Source organism: Danio rerio, chromosome 5 (assembly GCF_049306965.1).
Source record: "Danio rerio strain Tuebingen ecotype United States chromosome 5, GRCz12tu, whole genome shotgun sequence".
NCBI classification, from domain to species: Eukaryota; Metazoa; Chordata; class Actinopteri; order Cypriniformes; family Danionidae; genus Danio; species Danio rerio.
Genome location: NC_133180.1, coordinates 16,623,814 through 16,634,859, shown reverse-complemented (window position 1 = coordinate 16,634,859; position 11,046 = coordinate 16,623,814).

Below are 11,046 nucleotides of genomic sequence, written 5' to 3'. Positions count from 1 at the left end.
AGAACACAGTCGTGCCCTTGAGCAAAGCGGTTAACATTAGGTTATTCCAGTGAGGACGGCAAATGTAGAAAGTGTTCTGGAAGAAGCTAAAAATAAATGACAATCCAACCATCATGGCAGAACTGAACGACAGCATATAAACCCCACAATAATTCAGATTTTCGTCCTTTATAGGAATATTACTTATAGACAAAAACATGTTTGTGTCCACACACTCGCACGCACTGTAAACACTGCTCTTCTTACATAAAGTTTTTGTCTTGTTTCTTAAATCAAGAAGCATTTTCTAGACAAGCAAAAAATATTGTCTTGTTTTCAGAAATAATAAGTTAAATAGAATTTTCCCATTAAAACAAGCAAAATAATCTGCCAATGGAGTACGTCAAATAATCTTGTTTTTGATTTGAAATAAGAGCATTTAGCTTGTTTTAAAGATAAACTCACTTCATTTTGACATATTATTTTTGAAAACAAAAGAGACCATATTTTTGCTTGTTTAAAAACTGCTTCTTGATTTATGATTTTTTAAATAATATTTGGACTAGAACAAGAAGCTCTATTTTAACAATCTAAGCCAGGGATCACCAAACTTGTTCCCGGAGGTCCGCTGTCCTGCTAATTTTTTAGCTCCAATCCTAATCAAACACACCTGAACAAGCTAACCAAGGGTTTTAAGCTGCACTCACACTGGACTTTTCTCTCCACAGACCTCCATTCATACGCACATAAATGCGTTTGACCGGAAACGCAAAGTCAAACGTCAAGTTTTCGCATCTCTTGACTGCGTGAGACCAATGGAGGATCAAAACATGACATCTCTGGACAGAAATTTAAAACATGGAGCAATCGCTTACTCTTTAATGTCTAATCATCTTATTTAATCCCGCACCTTTTTTTCGCATTATCAAACTTTAGTATGCCCGCAGCTTTACTAGGTATACTGTAGGTGTGTTGAGGCAAGTAGGAGTTAAACCCTGCAAGTCACCAGACCTCCAGGAACGAGATTGGTGGCCCCTGATCTAAGCACAAAGTCTAAAGCACATGCCGCAAAAAGCCTGTCCTAATTCACTTCTGCTGTTTAAGGAAGGAAAAATACGATCCAAGTCCTGGATCATTGTCTGAAAGGGTTGTGCTTACTCTCAATGAGTTATGGGAGTATTTTCAGAATAACGTGCATTAAACCAATCAGAGTTTCATCTCCCATTCCCTTTATGAATCAGTTGCGTCGCGCCATGGTGCATTTGCTAAGACAGACTGCAAGTATAAAAACTGAACACTTCACTAGCGAGAGAACAGTTAAACACACCATCTGCAGCACGAGAATAAAGAACGAGCCTCCTAAATTCGCCTCTTTACATTCTCTTTACTTTTACTCCTTTAATTTTGTGGATGAGAAAATTGTGTTGTACACACTCCACTGAAGACAATCATTAGCATACATTTAATTTTGTTAAGCGCAAAGAATTGTTTCAAAACTATTTCCAAATTCAGTTGTAGTTTCCAGAAAACTAATAAATAAACAATAATAACAAAGTGTGGTCAGTTAAATCTAAACACACACACTATTCTTATGCCCCATTTGGTGATGCATACGTCTGTTAAACCCCACAGGTGGACAAATCTAAACTTGTTTTTATTAAAACAAACATAAATATGCATACAGTAAATAATACTGCTACTAATAATAAAACATTCTACATATGCAAATTGTAATGAATAAACTGAAAAAAGCCCCGCCCTCCCACAAAGACTCCACAAAATGGTGCAAATGTATATGCTATTTGAAGAACATGGCGCACAATTACAGTTGCACTGGTATGAAAATAGCAACAAATCCCACCAAACGTGTCTTGCGCATGATTGCATTGGGTGTATGATAGTGCCCATAAAGTCTAAGTAAGAATAGCATTTTTTGTCATTGTAAACATTTGCCGCTTTTACATGCAGAGCACATCAGGCTTCTGTCAGATTAGCTAAAAAGTGTGTTATCTTAATGAGTTCATTGTTAGCACTCAGGGTCAGGCAGGATGTGCCACTCAAAACTGATTCAAATCAAATCAATGATTCTCTGACCCGCTGTGTAAAACCTAGTTTATTAATCTGCACTGCTTTCAGAGCAAGAGTTCTTTAAATATCACCCTGTACAATCATGACCCAGCATGTTTTTATTGGTTTAATTTTTGGAAACTTAATTTCCTTTCATATCAGTCTTGTGAAGGCTATTATTCTGTCTTGTGTTTTGGTAAATCTCTTTTAGATACAGGAATTTATTGAGGATAATTGTGAACAAGTCCTGAATAATACAGTGTTCATAATTTAAAATGAATTCAACAAAGAATCAGAACTGCAACAGATGTTTGTGCTGTGCAGTATCTTGAATAATATAGTATATAGTAACTATGTAGAAATATTCACAGATTTTTCTTCAGCTTAGTCTCTGTTTTTTAGAAGTTACCACAGCAGAATGAACCACCAACTATTCCAGCAGATGTTTTACACAGTGAATGCTCTTCCAGCCACAATCCAGCACTGGGAAACAACCATACACTCTCGCATTCACACACACACACACTCATACACTATGGCCAATTTAGTTCATCCAATTCACCAAGGGCACAGGTGTCAAACTCAGTTCCAAAAGTTCCACCCTAATTAAACACACCTGATCAAACTAATTGAGTCCTTCAGGCTTGTTTGAGACCTACAGGTAAGTGTGTTGGAGCAGGGTTGGAACTAAACTGTGCAGGGCTTCGGCCCTCCAGGAAATGAGTTTGACACCCCTGACCTAAGGCATGTCTATGGACTGTGGGATAAACTGGAGTACCCAAAGAAAACCCATGCAAACACGAGGAAAACTTCCAAACTCCACACAGAAGTGCCAACTGGCCCTGCCGGGACTCAAGCCAGCAGCCTTTTTGCTGTGAGGTGACAGTCTGAACCACTGAGCCACCGTGCCGCCCCTATATAAATAAATGATTATGGTATTTTGTGTGGCAACATTCAAATAAAAACATTTGTAAATGTGCATTGCTCATTCTTATCTCTAATTTGTTTAAAATAATGGTGTTTGTCGTCGCTGTTTTGTTCTGTGATCTAGATTGTTGAAGAGCAATGACTGGCAAATTTTAATATGTTTGACGTGTTACCTGCACTGACATTTTAAATGCACAAAATATAGACATTGACTTTGCTTCTATCCAGCTATTTTTAATGCACATTTTGGAATTTGTGTAAAAAATGCTTAATGTAAAGCTAAGATGTGCATATATTTTGAAAATGTGCATTTAAGTAAATGATGCGCTAAACTGAGTAGGATAAACTTTATATCTGATGAGAAAAAATGTGCATAAACTATGATGGAAACACGTTTACCTACTAAATTTCAGCATGTGCATCAAAAATGTCTTGTGGTTTTGTTTTAACAGATCATGTGGTAACAAAAACGGGAACAATGGGCCTGCGTTAATGGACAAATTGGTGGATCAACCACATAAGTTTTTATTTTTTTAATTTGTATGAATTTGTACGATTTGCTCATCCCCCAATGACAGTTGGGTTTATAGGGGTGGGGTTTGGTGCCATGCCTCCTTTTAAAAAATTTTACTGAACTCATATGAATTTGCCATGCAAATGTATAACACAGTTACATTTCCTTGTGAGATCAGGTTGTCTGAAATGTTGTTTTGGTCCTTCTAAAATCTTGTAGCTAAAGTTGTTAGCCAACTAAGGTCACAAGTTGCTTTGTCATAAACATAGTTCATTGATTTGGTGTTTCCCGATCCGTCATTCCAACAATGCTGTACAATCAACAAAAAGATATGTTGGAAACCAGCAGCCATTGACATACATAGGGAAATCAAATAGTTTAGAAGATATTGGCTGCTGCTTTCCAACATTCTTTAAAATATCTTTATTTGTATTCATCAGAAGAAAGAAACTCAAACAGATTGAGGGTCAATAAATGATGACAGAATTTTCATTTTGGGTGAACTATCCCATTCTGCAATCAATAGATCTGTGTGCAATGAAAAAGTCTTGTCTTTCAGTGCAGTTCTGTTTGTCTTATTTAGCTTTTTTTTTTATATACATCATGTTACAATGTTCTTATTTGTATGCTGTCGTTTCTCATTAATCCTTTTCATTGATCCTATTATGGTCTCCATCATTCGTTTCGTCATACGCTTGTCATTGAAGCATACCGTATACAACTTTTAACAATGACTTATGTATTTATTTTTGCTCACTTACATCTGAACAGGTAGTAACAGGTCCAAATCTTCCAGATACATTAGTTCCAGGGTCAGTGACCCCAGCAGCCAAAATAGACAGCACAACTGACGATATACATACTCACTAGGACAAAAAAAGAAATGAAAGCATACAGTGTATATACAGCAGATCATATTTATAAAATACAAAAATGCCTTTTTTTTTCTGTGGAGGGCAGCATGTAACCTTGTGTCGAATACATTCAGCTTGGAAATATTTTATAATTGCTTAGTTTGTAAGTTGATGTACAACAGCATACATGCTATTCCACAAAGAGCCTGAAAGCTTTCTTTTCATATAAAAAAAAACACTGTACAAATCATATTAGACACAGAATCAAAAGCTTTGTATACCCTGAAAGTCTTCTTGTCAGCCGAACTGTGCAATGAAGAATATATATAGTAAAAGTTTCATCCAGCAATTGTCTATATATATATATATATATATATATATATATATATATATATATATATATATATATAAACATGTATGTATTTCTATATATGCTTGACTCATACACTTTATTAGGTACACTTTACTAGTACCGGGTTGGACCCCCTTTTGCCTTTAGAAATGGATTAATCCTTTGTGTCACAGATTTAACAAGGTACAGGAAATATTCCGCTGAGATCTTGGTCCATATTGACATGCTAGCATCACACAGTTGCTGCAGATTTGTCGCTGCACATCCATGATGAGAATCTTTCGTTCCACCACATCCCAAAGGTGCTCTATTGGATTGAGTTCTGGTGACTGTGGAGGCCATTTGAGTACAGGGAACTCATTGTCATGTTTAAGAAACTGGTCTGATATGATTCTCGCTCTATGACATGGCGGTTATCATGCTTGAAGTAGCCATCAGAAGATGGCACTGAGGTCATAAAGGGATGGACATGGCCAGCAAAAATTTCCAGTTTCCTGTTCTTTGTTGACAGGAGCGGCACCTGGTTTGGTCTTCTTCAACATCTTTCATCAACAAGGCATTTGTGCCCACAGAACTGACGCCCGCTGGATATTTTCTCTTTTTCTGACCATTTTTCGGTTGTGCGTGAAATTCCCAGTAGATCAACAGTTTCTGAAAAACTCAGACAGGCCCGTCTTGCACCAACAACTATGCCACAATTAAAGTTACTTAAATTATCTTTCTTCCCCATTCTGATGCCCGGTTTGAATGGCAGCAGATTGTCTTGACCATGTCTACATGCCTTAATGCATTGCGTTTCTGCCATGTGATTGGCTGATTAGAAATTTGCATTAACAAGCAGTTGGACAGGTGTACCTAATAAAGTGGCCAGTGAGTGTATATAAAATGTATTGATAAAATTGTCTGCTAGCAGAAAAATTAGCTAGACAGTCTTAATAGTAAAGTTTGGCTTTTGTGAGAACAAAATATTCACACATTTTTGTTGATGTAAGTCTTTCGAAGTCTTTTTTTTTATAATTTTCATGTGTGTAAACATATCTATTGACACATTTTGATGGCACTTTCTGCAAAAACTGCGAGAATCAAACCCACCGTTAATAGATTCAGTGTTTAATCCCCCTTTGTTTAGAGTTGGAAGAGAAATCAGATTGAAAGAAAGGAACAGAGTGAGAAAGACAGATCGAGAGAGCTTCCCTGACTGCTTTGGCCCATTTGTTGCAAGCTAACATCTCAAGGCCATCTTCGCGTATAAATTAATTCCTCTCACTTTCTCTTCGACACAAAGTCACGCCATCGCTCTGCTCTCGGCTTTCTGTTTGAACATCAAGGTTAAGATGTTTAATCAGACCTCCGATGAGTGACACCCACCTACTCACTGTTGGCAGACAACAAGCTTCTTGACTTCACGGAACCCATACAGGTTAGTCAGCCACAATGGGACACGTGGGTTAAATATCTGGCTGAAAATACATGAAAGTGATGGAACAGGGTCGCTATTTTGGTCGCATTCAAGCAGAGGTGACTAGGCACGTTGGGAAGTTGTTAGTAACACGATTTTAATTAAAACGCCCTAAAATGATCAATCATTCTGTAAGGTGTCTGCACCGACCTGCTCAATTGAAGCTTTTTTACTCACAATCACTCCACAATTACTCACTAGAGTGACCGAGGACTAAACTACTCCTTCATATGATGCATTTTTAGAATTTTTAGTTTTGTTTTCAGGTGAGAATGTATTTGCTTAGACTTCAAACATGTGGTTCATTTAAGGACAGCATCTATTTGACAATGTGTTTCATTGATTTCAGAGATCTGAGCTCCAGCATGTCAGGGGCAGACACTTGTTCTGGAATCTACTGCTGTGTTGTACATCTCTATAGAGTTCAAACATTAAATATAACATGTTTTGGGTACATCTAATCTTAATTTTTGGTCTCAATCATGTGTTATTTTTTAAAGAGCAAATAGGTTTGACTGAGGGTATAATGCTTTGTTTTCCAGCTTTATATTTATTAAGTGCCAACTGCTTTATGAATGCAGTATTATACTGCTCACAGTCACAGCAGTGCTGATATACTATATGCAGAGGCACCGCTGGGCGGTACTGGCCCTATGAAAACATTTGAAAGTGAAGGGGAGAGGGGGCAGATTTTGGTGTGCCCCTAATAGTATTTGTGGGGGCCCTAAAACAGCATGGGCCCTTGAAATCGTCAAACTTTCCTAACTTTTCCGCCCCTTGCAGTGCCCCTGACTAGATGACCCTGATGCTCAAAGAATATATCGTTTTTAAATCAATAATGTTGGATCAAAAATTTGGAATAAAAAACAAACTATTAGTGATTAATGAAATATTATTAGTAGGGCTATGATAAATTCATTCATTCATTTTCTTGTCAGCTTAGTCCCTTTATTATTAATCCAGCGTCGCCACAGCGGAATGAACCGCCAACTTATCCAGCAAGTGTTTACGCAGCGGATGCCCTTCCAGCCGCAACCCATCTCAGGGAAACATCCACACACACATTCACATACACACACTCATACACTTCGGACAATTTAGCCTACCCAATTCACCTGTACCGCATGTCTTTGGACTGTGGGGGAAACCGGAGCACCCGGAGGAAACCCACGCGAAGGCAGAGAGATCATGCAAACTCCACACAGAAACGCCAACTGAGCCGAGGATCGAACCAGCGACCCACCGACCTTCTTGCTGTGAGAACACAGCACTACCTACTGCGCCACTGCTTCGCCCTCTACAATACATTATTTTAATAAATTATATGTTAAATATCAGAATGATTAAACAACTAGTTGACAAAATTTACTGACCGGACGGTATTTCAAGTGCATTTATTTATAAAGCACATTTAAAAACAGACACAAGACTGACCAATTTGCTGTACATAAAATCAGTAGAAGTAAAATATAAAGACAGATATGTAAAAATATAAAAATAAACCAAGAGAAACGACTGCATAAATTAAAAAATGACACATTGAAAAAGATTATTATAATAATATTAAAATGCCAAGCTGAACAGTAAAGTTTGAGTGATTGAAAAATAATTAGTGATAGCTTTTAGATATATTTTAGTTTATTTATTTAATTGATTACATTTTAGTTTTTAATATTGAGCTATATCTAATTAATAAAACAAAAAAACCACTCAAAACAATCATTCTAAAAATAAAATATGATTATGCAATGCAGGGCTCTATTTTTACGATCTAGTCTAACTCTGGTCTAACAGGTGCTTATTCTCTTAATGAGTAAAATGCATTAAACCAATCATAGTCTCATAGTGCTATAGTTTATTTGCTATTTACATGGCAGACTTTGTAAGAGGAAAAACTGAACAATCCACTAGCGAAAATGGTTAAACTGAGCATCTGCAGCACCAGGATAAAGAACGAGCCTTCTCCATTCGTCCTCTTTACTTATTCACTACTTTACTTTTTTGCTTTAGTAAGTATAGAAAAAGGGTTTGGACGCACTTCACAAGACATCCATCAGCCTACATATTTAATTTTGTTTGTGGAATTTAGAAACAGTTTGTTTCAAAACTATTTCTAAATTCAGTTCTAATTTCCAGCAAATGAATAAATGAACTATAATAACAAAGTATGGTCAAAAAACGTTGTATCCAAATACATGTCATATTCTTATGCCCTATATGGTTATGCATATGTCTGCAAAACCCGACAGGTGGACAAATCTAAACTTGTTTTTATTAAAACAAATATAAATATGCATATAATAAATAATACTACTACTAATAATAACAACAATATTATACAAGTGCAAATTAATAAACTGAAAAAAGCTATCTGACATGAAGGCATAGAGGCAGTGGTATTTATATTTGTGTAGAAAATAATATTTTAGTGCTTTAATGTTCTTTCATATCTAAAGATATTTGTGTAATGCTGTACATTCTGTGTCTATTAAGCAATGTGCAAGTGTTTTGGACCAGCATAGGCGCATAACTGATGCGCTCTGCACTGGACTTTAGACCAGGTTTTACTTGGTCAATGTCAGTCTATTTGAGTTCCTCAAAATAGCAACGGGCCAACAATGTGCTTTAACAGACCTCCTTTTTAGACCGGAACACCCATGAGTCCACAAAGTGGCACAAATAGATTTGCTAGTTAATCAATGTGGCACAAAACATGAAAATTAGGGTTGCGCTGGTCTGAAAATAGCAACAAATTATGCCAAACACGTCTTGCGTCTTATTGCGCCCATAGTGTGTATATAAATAACAAGTTTCTAGTGTTTTGATGGATTAAGCTATAAGTCTACATTCACTGAATGGGTTTCCTGGGTTATGTTACATATTGTTTACAAGCTTTTTTTGATCACTTTTAAAGATGCTATCAACATTTTAAAATTTCAAACAAAACGGCATGTCCTGAAGGTCACTAGAGGTAACTACACCACAAAATCCATCAATAGCCAAAGGAAAAAAGAAAAGTTTTTCAAGTGCAGGCAGAAAATGCAAATAGGTTATCAAAGGAGTAATGATGCATCGAAGATGTACTTTGACTCCAGCATGGCATTACATTCCATCAAGAGACACTGTAAATGAGCCATGTTTATTTTTTCTTTTCATTTTGCTGCATTAGATCCTTCTAGTCAGAGGGTAATCGCTCCATCCTGCTGGGCGAGACTGATGGCTGAAAGAATTTTGTTTTTCTGGAAGCTGAGACCCTCACAGAGAAAACTCTGATTGCTGTGGCTCATTCCAGCAGAGAAAGGCATTATTTTCCTATTTTCTATCTTGTTTAATGTATTTTGATGTCTGCGTGATTGGAATTTTAATGTCAGATAAAATGTGAGCTTATTTGACGCGATGTGTCAGTTCTCCAACTATCCTTCTGGAAATATTACACTGAATGCTTTAATCACAAACAGCTGAATTATGACATTAAACCTGCTTATTTTGACGGAACTATATTTTGGTTTAAAGTTTGCATTTTTTATTATTATCTGAAACATCATGTAAGCATTTTTGTACTTACATTTTAAGTATATTAATAACTATTAAAAATGCATTAAGCAATATTAAATGTTATGGACCACAGTTTCGGACCAAGTCCCAAAACATAGTCAATCAGCAGTGTTTGATTTGGTGTTTTTAAGTATCATATCATTTGGGAACATTCATTTATTGCACCTTTAAGTAAACAAAATATGCATATTTGGATTCACACTGAATGAGATTTGCATTTGTATTGTGCATTTCTCTGTTCCAGTTTTGCTTTAAATAAATTAGTTTAGGCTTGACAGCTATAATTAATGTAGACTGTAAAGGGAAAACCACCAATTTCTGTGTTTTACACTTCTTTTATACTGTTCTGAATACAGGTACATGAACAGGATTTGTTATGGAGCAAGGTACAAGTTTAGAATGCATGAAAACATTATGGTTCATTTAATTTGGCTAATTTGCATTATTTCTTTTAAGAAAACTTTCAACATTATCACTTTCACCAATAATGTAATGTAATGTTGCATTTACAGTATATAAGGCATTTATCTTATATGGCCATACATCCGAATAGCTTTAAATCACAGGACAATAGCACCAGTGCACTCACCACACACCAGCTATAGGTGAAGTCAGGGCCGGATTAAGAAAATGTTGGGCCATGGAGCTACAGCAAACCCAAGGAACCCATTTACTTTGTCTAATTATTATCATCTAATTTCCCACTATTTAATTTATTTTTGATTACTATAAATGTTTTCTTTTTTACTTAAATTTTTTTACATAAACTTTAAATTTTAAACCAGCTAAATGACTTCCTAAATGAGTGCTTAACAAAAAATTCTTCAATAAGGTTATCTTTAAAAAGAATTAGCTTTAGCCTAAAATATCTTTATTAGTATGTTTTTTTCCTCAGATATATTGTTTGAGGAAATCCAGCATCAATATTTTATTTCTACGGATTATTACTGTCGTTTAATTAAAAAGGGAAATTCATTCATTCTCGTTCAGTAGAACTTAAACCATGCATTTTCATGAGATGGATACTGCGATGAACAATTCACCTATATGGACCTCATTTAATACAGATTAGTAATGGATATTGTTTGGATCTGTTTGAATTTTTTTTTTTCTGCAATACGCTCGACTAGCTTACTTTTGACTGGACTGTTCTCGAGGTAAAGTCGAAATAAAGGAACTGTGCTGGGAGAATTTTAGAGTTTTCTGGGGAAAAAATGGGGCATCTTGGGAACCCTTATGGGGGCTAAACAGGGATATTTAAAACTAAGTTAAAGCAGCTTCAAGCAATAGTTCAGCACTGTCACTGTTTATGAACAGCAGCGAGCCAAAAGGAATACTT